Source organism: Lissotriton helveticus, chromosome 7, assembly GCF_964261635.1.
Source record: "Lissotriton helveticus chromosome 7, aLisHel1.1, whole genome shotgun sequence".
In the NCBI taxonomy this organism is placed as follows: Eukaryota; Metazoa; Chordata; class Amphibia; order Caudata; family Salamandridae; genus Lissotriton; species Lissotriton helveticus.
Genome location: NC_136068.1, coordinates 201722384 through 201737302, shown reverse-complemented (window position 1 = coordinate 201737302; position 14919 = coordinate 201722384).

Here is a 14919-nt window from a genome sequence, read left to right as displayed (position 1 = left end):
TACAAACTCGAGTGGATGTAGTCAAATTTATCAGAAAATTACATTTAACAAAATATTATGCTATTAAGAAATCAGAGGATACACAGCCATCCACATCATGGGTTCTTGATTCTGATCGAGCCAATTTAGTGGTATCTGATATACCTGCACTCATAACGTTGAATGCCTTGGCTAAGAATAACACAGAAGATGAGCCGACATCGGCCACCCAAGCCCTTCTTGTTGAAGTAGGCGTTGCTTCATCCAGAGTGACCTCCGATACTTTCAAACCTGTGTCAACATTCATTCCTAAACTGCCACAAGATGATTTTGATATCTTCCATGATATTGTTACAGAAACACTTACAAAACTGGAAGTGCAAACCCAGAGAAAACTAAGGCACATGAAATACAAAGGCAAGAAATATCAGAAACTAATCAAGAAACTACACAAACTAATGACGTTATCATTAATAAATCGGACCAAGGTGGGAACGTCGTTCTATGGCCAAATAATGATTATATACTAGAAGCTCAGAGACATTTGGAGGATTCGAAGTGTTATAAAAAGTCTATCATTTTACATGCTTACCCAGGCTAACCAGAATGACTCCAATGCAGGGGTGGTTTCTCCATTAGGGCTATGGTGCTGCGCCCCTCTGAAAATGTTTAAACATAAAACAATATAAAATTGATTGATTTATTTAGCAATACGTTTGTATCTCTAAATGTATTGATGTATTTAAGTCTGGGTTGTATGTTTCAGGCTGCCTGCTCCGCCTCACTCTGAAGAAGGAGACAGAAGACAGGCAGTAAATCAACTTTCTTAATGTGATGCGCCACGAGGGCTTTCTGTTTTAAAGCCATTCATTGACATTGGGGTCTCTGGCTGCAAGCACACTGTAGGCCAGTGACACAATACGTGTCACAGTTTTCAGGCATAGGAGACGTCATCCTGGCATGATTTCAGACCTCTGTCATTCAAAGACATAGATCTCACCCTTTTGTCATACGTGAGAGTGTATGCAAGCACGTCTGATCCAGTGCCTTGTTCTTGGTAATTGTGTTTGCACGTTAATGTTGTGTTCTATATAGTGTGCTGAGAACCCCCATCATGCTAATCTTCCCCACTGTGACACCCCAGGCCTTCGCTGCACATTGCTCGCTCCTTTAGAAGTGGAGTTGCGGCATTTGCTCTCTTGCCAAATGGATCCAAATAAGTAGCAGGGTTTGCTCTTGTTCCTTTGCAAAATGGATCCAAATATCAGAGTCAGGCCCAACGTGAGAGATATGTGCTTACTGTGTAACATGTGCTTAAAGTGGCCAGTTCTCTGATGCATGGCATTAAAACTGGCCCTGTGTACATGTTCATAAGTTAACCCTGATGCTGAAAACATGGATTGACTTGAAAACAATGAATGTTTAAAAAGTTGATGGAATGCATTTCTGTGTTTTGGTTCCTCTCCTATTTTACATGCTTTACTGAATCTTGCATTCCCCACGAGTTAGCTATTTTATAAAGAAGATGTTTATCTGTATTTTTTTTCTGTGCATACTTTGAAGCTTGAGCCATGCCAGGTGTTTATGAGGACCTTTGATCGAGTGCTCAGGCGCTGAGGCTAAAGCCAAACAAAGTACCGGTCAGTGGGTTGGCCTCTCTGCAGAGCACACAGAACAATGTTTGTGTATTCCATTTGCAACTGAAATTCTGTGGATATGTGTGTGAAGGGGGACACTGATGTTAAATTATGTGCAAGGCAAAAGTAAGAGAAATTAAAGTGCTTGAATTTGAGTGCAGTGTATGTTGGGGCGGTAAAGTGACAGAGATGTGAGGAAGAGCATTTAGAGAAGACTGACAAGAGGATTCTGCAGAGGAAAGAGAGGAGGTTGAAGATGTGCAGATGCACAAGATATGCAGAGAAATAGAGGATACATATCTAACATAAAGCACACATAATTGAAGGCCAAAACTCCTTCCACAGGCCTCAATGCTAGTTCATTCACAGACTCACTATTTCAGAATTTAAACATTTTGAATGTTAATTATTTATAAGAAACCATTGTTGTTATTCCTTTATCTTAAACAGCTAACACCCAGTGACAAAGTCAATCATACTGATAGACTTTAAACATATGTCAGTTGCTGTGCCATTTATCTGGAAAAAATTACATCTCAGAGAGAAACAAAAATACCGGTCTGATGGCACACTATGGGAATCACAGAAATGTATTTGGCATGTTCCATTATAGAGATCACCCACTTTTTTCATCTAACTTAAAGACCTGTCTGCACATATTTTTATATGACTGGTTACATCTAGCATCTGAGGGTGCTTCTCGAAGTCTGGCTAGAGCATATTTTTCCAAAGTTAATGCTGCACGCAGTGCAAGACACGGGGCAAGCATACATTTTAAAGGGTTAAAGTTGTCACGCAGAATAATTTACACATTACACTTACTGTTGTACAAATTAATGCGAGACGATATGGGGCAGTTTTTAATGCGTTTAATATTTCAAGACTATATGTTCCTACTGCTTAATAAGCCTTGCTTCATCGCTACATTCATTTGCTTTAAAATGAATCATTTGCCATTTTTTTTCCATTTCTTTCTCAGGAGAGTGACTCCCCCTGGAACCCGTTTCTCCCTAGAACTTGTTCACATTGCTTGCTATATAGAAATCATGCCCAACGTTTACGCGGCACCACTTTCAAATGTCACCAGCCGCCACTGCTCCAATGGTCAGTTGACTGTATGAGCAACAAGCTTCAGAGGACTCCCTGCAACGGCTTGGCTGACTTGCTTCACTGGAACTGCCTGGACCTGCTTGATCCCTGCTGCTGGTCTCTGCCTCCAGTGAGTCCTGCTCCCTAAGACGAGACGCAGAGTTCCATTGAATCCGACTCAGTGCAACTCAGTTCAATGCCTAATCTTGCATCCTAGCCCCTTCCAGCTCCTGATGTGCTTCCTCATCAGAACAGACTCCGCGTGATGCAACTTGACACAGGACTTTGTATCGCAGCTCCACTAAACACCTCTTTAGAACCAATACCGAGCTATGCAAGCCTGGCATCAAGGACATTAGGTACAGCTCTCACCAGGACTAAGTTGATCCCTGTATCAATCCCGCTCTCCAATGTAGTTGGCCTGAACTAGTGACTTTGTCCCACTCCAGCGTGAATAAATACCCCACAGTTATTGCTTTGTGCTTTTGGTGCTATTTAAAAAATCAACATTGCTGATTGGGTATTTGTTTATGAGACATTACTCTTTGGTTGTTAATTGCTTTGGGATTTTTATAGTGTTGTATTTTCACATTATTACTGTTTGTGTGCTGCATAAATACTTTACACAGTGTCTCTAAGTTAAGCCTGAATTGCTTTTGAGCCAAGCTACCGGAGCGTTTATCATATGGGTGCGCATGCATCAATATAGGCAATTGCGATTCTTTAATTGCGATTTTTAAAGAATCGCAACTGCCTATGCACGTAGGAATCACGAAAAATGTTGCGATTCCTAAACATTCCTTAATTGCGACTCGCAATTTGCGACTCGCAATTAAGGAATTGCTACCTATTCATTCCTATGGGCCAAGATTCCCATAGGAATCAATGGCACCAAATAGGTACTCGCAAATTGTGCATGCAATTTCAAGGGTGCCAAAAGGATACCCTGTTGCACCCCTGAAATTGCCATGTGAACACATGTTCTACACACACATGCCCCTAGGGCATGTGTGTGTGTAACATGTAACTATGAACAATGCACATTAGTGCATTTTTCAAAGTATTCGCAAATTACCGTCCAGTTTCATTTCACGGTATTTTGTGACCCCTAATAGCGAAATCGCTATTTCAATTTGATTCATGCATTGCATTTAAGGAATCGCAATTTGCAATTCTATAAATACAATCGCAATTTAAGTAATCGTAATTCTTGCGATTGCTTACATTGCGATTTTTGCATCCCAAATGCACAAATACTGGTCAGAAAAGGGACAGATTCTGCAAATCAGCCCATTTGCCTTGATGCATCTGGCAATTGGTAATTCAATGACTTTATGGTGCACCCTGACAAGGAATGTGATTGTTGCTGGAGTGGGGCTTCCATTCGCTCAACCAATAACCCAAATTCTTATAGACAGTTAAATTGATTGAATATCCACAAAGATTTCTGTTACAATCTTTCTATATTAGGATCTTTGAGGTATCCTACTTTCTAATAGAAGAGTTATTTTATTTGCCTGAGTAACTGTGGAACCAAAGATTGCTTTGATGATTTATATTACAATGTCAAAGTCAATAATATCAAACTGCTCATATATCGACTCCATAATATGGAGTACCAATATACTGTCAAGAAAAGCAAATGTGGTGAAGAATGGATTTACTCTTCCTAATTCTGCTAACCATAACACTTTGTTGGTAGTCAATGTTGTGGATTTATTATAAGTGCAAGCCAACATTAAAACTCTGAAATTGGGCTAGAACGCCTAGCTTTGAGGAGTCGTTTCCTGACATTGTTCCTAGGAAAAGTCCAGCCCTCTGCCACTAGTTGATGCCATAGGCCTGCTTTTGTATGATACTGGTTGAATAGAAACCCTGAGGCAGCGGTAGGTAGAAGCTATCGTGTTCACTCTCTCTAGCATTAATGGGAGTGAAGAGTCACCAGAAGAGCCTATTGGGTGTCCTGAGTGGCTAGCGAAAGATCTACTGAATGTCGGTTGTCTGGAAGCTTTTTGCCCTGAATACCTTATGGAATGAAGCTGACATCAAATATGTTGATATTATGAGAAGTAGTCTGAAAACAGAAATAAGAAGTTAATTATTTGCACAATATTTTCACAAAGCCAAGCAAATTCTGACATGTCAGTTAGATGGGCTAAAGGAAACGATTCTGATAACAAGTCCAACAATGTTTTTCTATCTCCTCAATGCACAAAATTGTGCCTCATTTTAGGGCATTTATTATCACATGTTATATTCATCGATAGTGTAATTTTTCCAGTTTTCAATACTGACCATTCAGAGTTGTTTTATTGATATATTATGAGTATTTTTATAATACCATTTGTCTAGACATTTCTGTCTTTCACATTACCTGTATCACATTACAATTAATCATTTCAGTGTCTTGAAGCAATATTGATGTAATTTACTCTGGAACGTTGCGCATACTACTGAATGGTGAGTCAAAAAAACTACTAAGGGATTTTAACCCTCCGCTGATTTTAGGGTGCTGTAGGGACTCTGATAAAGTGCATTAAAATCTAGTTGCTTCCATCTCTCACTTTCCACTTACCTACTCACAGTGTGCATAAACATTCTCATGATCGGTGGTGTCCAGTTTATTAGAGTAAGATGTATATTAATTGATAACGATTTCAATAACAGAAACTAGTTCTTAAAATTGAGAGAAGGACCGAGCGGTCTGGGATAAATTACGTATTTCATGGTTCTTTGTCATGCTGAGATTTTGATTTCTGCTTTCATTAGGTCTCCTTGTTTCTTGATTGAAGGTCAAGTCAAAAACATTTTTACCATGATGTCAGAAACTGATGTGAGCTTGCTTGAAAATAGGAGGAACACAGTGAAAGATTGAGTGAAAAAGTTTGCATAATTTAAAGAACTATAGCTAAAACTGTGTGAAGTGTCTTCATCTAAAAGTGTGTGGGAAGTTAATATTCTAAGCCTCCTACTATAGTTCTTCAGACCTGTCACCAAAGGGCTGATTTATTGAAACAGATAATGGCAAGGAGGCAATGCACCAACATCAAGAAACAAAAGGCAGAACAAACGGTGGCAGAAAAAACAACAATAAAGAGTAACAACACAGTCATCAAGCTATCAGATGTCACGATAAATGCAGCAGAGACACAATTACTCTCTTTGGGGCTATAATTTGGTCCCGAAAGCAACTTTGATTCTGTACGAACTCGAGTCGATGTGTTCAAATGTATCATAAAATTAAATTTAACAAAATATTATGCTATTAAGAAATCAGTGGATACATAGCCATCCATATAATGGGTTCTTGATTCTGATCGAGCCAATCTAGTGGTATCTGATAACATGCACTCAGAAAGTTGAATGCCTTGGCCAACAACAACACAGAAGATGATCCGACATCAGCCACCCAGAGCCTTCTTGTTTAAGTAGGCATTGCTTCATCCAGAGTGACCTCTAGTACTTTTAAACCTGTGTCAACATTCATTCCTAACATGCCACGAGATGCTATTGATATCTTCCATGATGTTTTTACAGAAGCACTTACAAAACTGGAAGTGCAAACCCAGAGAAAACTAAGGCACATGAAATACAAAGGCAAGAAATATCAGGAACTATTCAAGGAACTACAGAAACTAATGATGTTATCATTAATACATCGGACAAAGTGGGGAATGTAGTTCCATGGCCAAAGAATGATTATATACTAGAGGCTCAGAGACATTTGGATGATTCTAAGTGTTATAAAAAGTCTAACATTTTACATGCTTACCTTCGTCCCAGGCTAACCAGAATGACTCCAATGCAGGGGAGGTTTCTCCATTAGGGCTATGGTGCAGCGCCCCTCTGAAAATTCTTATACATAAAAAAATATAAAATAGATCGATTTATTTAGCAATACGTTTGTATCTCTAAATAAATTGATGTATTTACGGATGGGTTGTCTGTTTCAGGCTGCCTGCTCCGCCTCACTCTGAAGAAGGAGACAGAAGACAGGCAGTAAATCAACTTTCTTAATGTTATGCGCCACGCAGGGCTTTCTGTTTTAAAGACCTTCATTGCCATTGGGATCTCTGGTTGCATGCACACTGGAGGCCAGTGACGCAATAAGTGTCACAGTTTCTGGCATAGGAGACGTCATCCTGGTGCGATTTCAGACCTCTGTCATTCAAAGACGTAGATCCCACCCTTTTGTCATACGTGAGAGTGGATGCAAGCACGTCTGATCCGGTGCCTTGTTCTTGGTAATTGTAAGTGTTTGCATGTTAATGCGGTGTTCTGTATATTGTGCTGAGAACCCTCATCATGCTAATCTTCCCCACTGTGACACCCCAGACCCTCGCTGCACATTGCTCGCTCCTTTAGAAGTGGAGCTGCGGCATTTGCTCTCTTGTCAAATGGATCCAAAAAAGTAGCAGGGTTAGCTCTTGTTCCCTTGCAAAATGGATCCAAATATCCGAGTCAGGCCCAAAGTGAGAGATATGTGCTTACTGTGCAACATGTGCTTACAGTGGCCAGTTCTCGGATGCATGGCATTAAAACTGGCCCTGTGTACATGTTCCTAAGTTAACCCTGATGCTGAAAACATGGATTGACTTGCAAACAATGAATGTTAAAAACGTTGAGGGAATGCATTTCAGTGTTTTAGTTCCTCTCTTATTTTACATGCTTTACTTAATCTTGCATTCCCCACGAGTTAGCTATTTTATAGTGTTGTTGTTCATCTGTATTTTTCTTCTGGGCATACTTTGAAGCTTGAGCCATGCTAGGTGTTTATGAGGGCCTTTGAAAGAGTGCTCAGGTGCTGAGGCTAAAGCCAAGCAAAGTACCTGTCAGTGGGTTGGCCTCCCTGCAGAGCACACAGAACAATGTTGGTGTATTCCATTTGCAACTGAAATTCTTTGGATATGTGTGTGAAGGGGTACACTCATATCAAATTATGTGCAAGGCAAAAGTAAGAGAAATTAACGTGCTTGAACATGAGTGCAGTGTATGTTGGGGCGGTGAAGTGACAGAGATGCGAAGAAGGACATTCAGAGAAGAGTAAAAAGAGGATTTTGAAGAGAAAAGAGAGGAGGTTGAAGATGTGCAGATGCACAAGATATGCAGAGAAATAGAGGACACATATCTAATAAAGCACACATAATTGAAGTCCAAAACTCCTTCCACAGGCCTCAATGCTAGTTAATTCACAGACTCACTATTTCAGAATTTAAACATTTCGAATGTTAATTATATATAAGAAATCATTGTTGTTTTTCATTTCTCTTTAACAGCTAACACCCAGTGACAACGCCAAATCATACTGATAGACTTTAGACATATGTCAGTGGCTGTGCCATTTATCTGGATAAAATTACATCTCAGAGAGAAACCAAAATATCTGATGGCACACTATGGAATCACAGAAATGTATTTGGCATGTTCCTTTATAGAAATCACCCACTTTTTTCATCTCACTTAAAGACCTGTCTGCACATATTTGTATATGACTGGTTACAGCTAGCATCTGAAGGTGCTTTTTGAAGTCTGGCTAGAGCATATTTTCCAAAGTTAATGCTGCATGCAGTGCAAGATACTGGGCAAGCATACATTTTAAAGGGCTAAAGTTGTCATGCAGAACAATTTACACATTACACTAACTGTTGTACAAATTAATGCGAGATGATATGGGGCAGTTTTTAATGTGTTTAATATTTCAAGACTATATTTTCCCACTGCTTAATAAGCCTAGCTTCATCGCTACATTAATTTGCTTTAAAATGCACCATTTGCCAATTTGTTTTCATTTCTTTCTCAGGAGAGCTCCTCCCCCTGGACCCCGTTTGTCTTAGAACTTGTTCACATTGCTTGGTATATAAAAATCATGCCCAACGTTTACGACGCACCACTTTCTAATGTCACCATCCGCCATTGCTCCAATGGTCAGTTGGCTGTATGAGCTACAGAGAAACAAGCTTCGGAGGCCTCCCTGCAACTGCTTGGCTGACTTGCTTCACTGGAACTGCCTGGACCTCCAACTGGACCAGTTTGAACCCTGCTGCTGCCCTCTGCCTCGAGTGAGTCCTGCTCCCCAAGAGGAGACGCAGAGTTTCATTGAATCCGGCTCAGTGCAACTCAGTTCAATGCCTAATCTTGCATCCTAGCCCCTTCCTGCTCCTGATTGGCTTTCTCATCGGAACTGACTCAGCGTGATGCAACTCGACGCAGGGCTTTGCATCGCAGCTCCACTAAATACCTCATTAGAACCAATACCAAGCTATGCAAGCCTGGCATCAAGGACATTAGGTACAGCTCTCAGCAGGACTAAGTTGATCCCTGTATCAAACCAGCTCTCCACCGTAGTTGGCCTGAACTAGTGACATTGTCCCACTCCAGCGTGACCAAATACCCCACAGTTGTTGCTTTGTGCTTTTGGTGCTATTTAAAAAAAAACTAACTAACATCGCTGAATGGGTTTTTGTTGTTCTTTTATTCATGAGAGATTACTCTTTGTTTCTAAATAGCTTTGGGATTTTTCTAGTGTTGTGTTTTCACATTATTACTGTTAGTGTGCTGCATAAATACTTCACACAGTGTCTATAAGTTAAGCCTGAATTGCTTTTGTGCCAAGCTACCAGAATATGGTAATTTAAAGACTTTATGGTGCACCCTGACATGGACTGTGGTTTTTGCCAGAGTGGGGCTTCCACCCCCTCAACCAATACCCAAATTCTTATCGACAATAAAATTGATTGAATATCCACAACGATTTATGTTACAATCTTTTATGATCTTTGAGGTATCCTACTTTCTAATCGAAGTTATCTTATTTGCCTGAGTAATTGCTGAACTGAAGATTGCTTTGACGATTTATATCACAATGTCTGGACAAAGGTATTCAGTAGCGCAGCGCTGGGCTTTACATGACGCGCTTCTCAGCCTAATTATATAGCGCTAGCACGCGCATTTTAAAAATCGTCGTTTTTCATTTAAATAAATCGGAACCGCCTGATATTTTAATAAGCACACATAGCGCTTACCCGCATCTTAATCTGTTATTTCACCGCTGTTTGGCGGGTCACTTATTGGCATACACTCATGCCTCCAGCCATCTTGGTGGTAGGCAGGGACGAAACGCGGCGCCATTTTGGTGAGCGCCCTAGTCTTCTGTCGGGCTGACCACGGCTCTACTTAAGACGGCAGTATTTGTTCGCTTGGCCCTGGACAAAGGTATTCAGTAGCGCAGCTCTGGGCTTTACATGACGCGCTTCTCAGCCTAATTATATAGCGCTAGCACGCGCATTTTCAAAATCGTCGTTTTTCATTTAAATAAATCAGAACCGCCTGATATTTTAATAAGCACACATAGCGCTTACCCGCATCTTAATCTGTTATTTCACCGCTGTTTGGCGGGTCACTTATTAGCATACACTCACGCCTCCAGCCATCTTGGTGGTAGGCAGGGACGAAACGCGGCGCCATTTTGGTGAGCGCCCTAGTCTTCTGTCGGGCTGACCACGGCTCTATTTAAACCTGCCTTGATGACGCGCAGCGGCAACGCGCAGCGGGAGCGCCAGACTCACGCCGGAGTCCAGCCAGAGTCCTGCCCGTCTGCGCTCGTCCGCGTCGAGGCTGCGGAGGAGGTAAGGGATGTCGTCCCCAGGGTTACAACTGTAGCCAATTCCAGGGAGTGGTTAGGCTCCTTTAACAAATGCTCCCCTTCCTGCCACAATTCTTTATCCCCAGATAAATGGGATGGCTTAGTTTCATGCCTGCATTGCAAGATGAAGTTCACTCCTGTACTGGGCCCCCATGTCAATTCGTATTCAGCTGTACTCCGGGGGGGACTTATTAACGCCAGGTCGTTGTGCAAAAATGCACAGCATATTCACGACCTGATTATTGAAATGGACCTAGATTGGTTATTTGTGACGGAAACCTGGCTTCGCCCATGGTGTAACCCGGACCTAGCTTTGGCTCTTCTACATGCTTTCTCAATCCAGCGATTAGATAGACCTTTACAGCGGGGAGGCGGGCTGGCAATCATTCATCGTAGTGCTATCAAATGCACTACGTTTGAGTTGCCAGACATCAAAGGAGCGGAGGCTATGGCCTTCTGCCTTGCCATCCATGATTCCTTTACCTTCTCTGGTGCTTTGATTTACCGCCCACCTGGCCCATCGGCTGATTTTTTGGAAAGCATTGGAGATGCGCTGAGCGAGCTTACTCTCAGGTTCGCACACTGCACGGTGATGGGAGATCTCAATCTCCATTTAGATTCCCCCAAGGAACCAGGCACCAGTGGGTTTATGGATATTATCAATATACTTGGCCTTACTTTGTTAACGCTAGAACCCACTCACACAGCAGGCCATGTTTTGGATTGTATTTTTTCTAATGTGGATGACCTGTTAGTTAAATCTCCACACATTTTAACCTGGTCAGACCATAAACTTATCCCATTTCATCTTTTGGTGAAACAGAAGGCTCCGGTGATAAGCGCAAATTTAAACTCTGTCAGTCGTAAGCCGGACTGGATAACTGCCTTCTCGCGGCCTGATCTTCTGGAGAAGTTGAGAGCTAGTAAACCTTTTTTAACATGTCGCACTCTAACAGATAATTACCAATACTGTGAGTGGCTGGCAACATTTGGGTCGTCCTTGGATATAAGGAAGAAGCAAAGAAATGTATGCTGTCCTACAAATAAAAAGAGCGCCCCATGGTTTTCATTAGCTTTAAAAACCGAATTGGGCGCAGTAAGATCTTTGGAGCGTAGGGGGCGAAGGAATTATGAGCTGGCTGCCTGTGATTTATATAAATCTGCACGTAGGAATTATCATGCCGCAATTAAGCTGGCAAAAATAACTTACTACTTAGAGGTTATCTCTTCTTCTGATAAGGGACAGAAGGAGATCTTTAAGATAGTCAAGAGTTTCACTAATCCCACTGCACTCTCTCAGGAGATTCCGCCTTCCCTCCTGCTTTGCAATGCCATAGCCAACTATTTTGAAAAGAAAATCTCTGATATTGTTAAGGATTTTCCATCCGTGCCATTTATTTCGACAAATTCGGAAACAATGAGGATAGGCGTTACGAAAACTAACACTCCTCGCTTTGACTCATTCACGCATATCTCCTTGGAGGATTCACATCAGGCTATTTTAGCCATAAAATCTGGGTCTCCATTCGATCCCTGTCCGCCCATGGGCCTGCGAACCTTGGTTGAGGAGTTAAACCCAACTATTAACAGTATCATCAACTCCTCATTGGCCACAGCAGTAATTCCAGGTGATTGGAAATTTGCAGCGGTTATGTCACTACAGAAAAAAAGCCCTGCCAGATCCAACTACTCTGTCTAACCAGCGTCCCATTTCCCTACTCCCTGCGGTGTTTAAATTGATGGAGAAATTAGTTAATTATCAACTTACGAGCTATTTGGAGGAGAATAATATTCTGCACTCCAATCAATCAGGGTTTCGGTCCAAACATTCGTCTGAATCCGCTCTTTTGTTTACAGCAGAGACTCTACGAATGGCACTGGACCAAGGGAAGAAGGCCGTCTTGATTTTACTCGATCTATCGGCGCCCTTCGATACGGTCTCACACTCCATCTTGATTGACCGTTTGGAAAACGCAGGTATAGGAGGAATGGTGCTGGCATGGCTTACTAATTTCCTTTCTCAGAGCCGCCAGGTAATAGTACTAGGTGACTAGTTTGAGTCCTGTTCTTTTTAATCTTTACGTGGTTCCCCTGATTGAGCTGATTGCATCCTACCAGATTGAAGTCATATCGTACGCTGACGATACGCAGCTGATCCTAGTGCTGGATAGGGAGCAGCCTGGGGCTGAAGAAAATTTTATGAACTGTCTCACGGCTACATTTGAGTGGATGAATAACAATCACCTCAAATGTAACTCAGGGAAGACAGAAATATTGCCCTTTGGACCCCAAAATTTGTTTTCCCCTAAACAATGGTGACCTGAGGATGCAGAAGCTCCTCCCAATACTATTTCTTCTGAACGAAATCTGGGCATTAAATTTGATGACCAACTTTCATTCAAACAGCAAGCGGTAGGCGTAGCTGGCTCATGTTTCCAGATCATCAAATCATTGAGGAAGTTTTTTGATCTTCTTCCTCTGGCAGCCAAGAAGACGGTAGCAGTAGCACTGATAACATCTAGATTGGACTACTGCAATAGTCTTTATGCAGGCACCAATAAAGCAGTGCTGCACAGGCTGAAGATGGTCCACCATGCTGCTGCTCGCCTGGTACTTCGCTGGCCGAGAAGGTCATCTGCCTCGGCGGCGCTTAAGATCTTACACTGGCTGCCCATCCACAAGCGTGTTTTTTTTTTTTCACAACAAAATTTTATTGAGCAGGTAAGCAAGAAGAAATATGTGGCTCCCCACAGTCAGGAGATCACCACCAGGCATTATGACACATTTGTATCCGTAATGCAAATGTCATACGAGAAAAGACAAAGAACAGAACCCCCCCTCCTCCTCCTCCACCCACCAACCTCAACCAACCCACCCCCCCCTGCTACCCACCCTTTATCCCTCCCTAACCCCCGACACGTGAGTATACTAGACAATCAGTGGTTTGTCTTTTGTTGGTAGGTTGGACGCACCGCCTAGGCCTGTACCACATCTTCCACCGGCATGTCTTCCTCTTGTTCCCTTGGGGGGTCCAGTGTCAATCCCCTATACTCTGCCCATCGCTTCCAGATCTTAAAGTGCTTCCGGGGACATCCTCTCGCTTCGAACACCGGGCGTTCCAGTCCCATAAAGTAATCCAAACCAGCCTTCCACGCACACAGGGGGGGGGGCTCGCTCTCCCTTCCATGCTCGCGCTAGGTCCCTTTTGGCAACCACAAGCCCCAACAACAATAGATGGCGTTTATACAGATTTCCACTGACTCCCTCCAATACATGGAGCAGCCCTAATCGAGGAGTGCGGGGAAGATCCCAACCCAATACCTCTGACAAGCAACTCCAAACACCCCTCCAAAATCTGACCAATCCAGCACACAACCACACTGTATGCAGCAGCGTACCCATCTCAGCCCCACAGCGCAGACACTCCGGAGACCCAATCAGTCCCGCCTTCCACAATCTCTCCCGGGTGTAGTATGCCCTGTGTAAATACCTGAACTGAATGAGCCTGAGACGTATTGCGATGGCGGCCCCTCGCGGGGACTCCAGGGCCTCCCACCAATCATCTTCATATAGGGGACCAACATCGTCCTCCCAGGCCTCCTTAAGCGAAAGTAGGGTAGTTGAGCAGTGGGTAACCAGTGTTTGATAGATTCGGGACACTTTCTTATCCCCCAGGTCTCCCATGAATACCTTCGCTTCAAGTGGGCTAAATTCCGGGAGTGACTCCAGGTTCGTGAGGCTACGTGCTAACGCATGGCGCAGTTGCAGGTATCGGAAAAATTGGGTCTTGGGCATGTGAAACTCCGTACTGAGCTCCTGGAACGATTTGAGGGTAACCCCGGTCATTACATGGCCCAATGACGAGATCCCAATTGCATCCCAGCCTTCGAATCCCTTCAATGTAGCCAGTTTGGGCAGTCGCCCATTGTGCCATAACGGAGTCTCCGCTGTCAATTTACCCCACCAGCCCATGCGACGCAGTGCCTGCCTCCACACCTCAAAGACAACTCGCGTAGCACACGGTAGTGCCCGCTGCAGCCTAGCCGAGTACAGGATCGCATGGAGGGTGTTATTCCCCATCAGCAAACGCTCCAGGGCATACGCCGGGTCTCCCCTGTCTTCATACCACCACTCATTGAGTATCAGCATCTGGGAGGCCTGATACTAGGATAAAAGGTCCGACGTGGCTAAGCCCCCACAGTACGTGGACAGGAAGCATGTTCGCAGCGCTACCCTGGCCGCCCCTCCAGCCCACAGAAAGTGGCCCAGAACGGAGTTGACCTGTCGGAACCATCGGGGGTTAATTGAATGAGGGTAGCTCTGCAACTGATACAGGAGGCGCGGGAGCGCTACCATTTTGAATATCGCTGACCGACCGAAGATGGTTAGGGGCATCCGCGACCACGTTTTCACATCCGTCTGGACCTTGTCCCATACTGGCACTATATTCCGTTCCCAGGCAATATCCACGGATTCGGAGAGGAACACCCCTAGGTATTTTAAACCCCCGGCCGCCACCTGCAAGGCTGACGCCCATGGACCTGCTGCAGCCCCACCACCCAACACCCACAG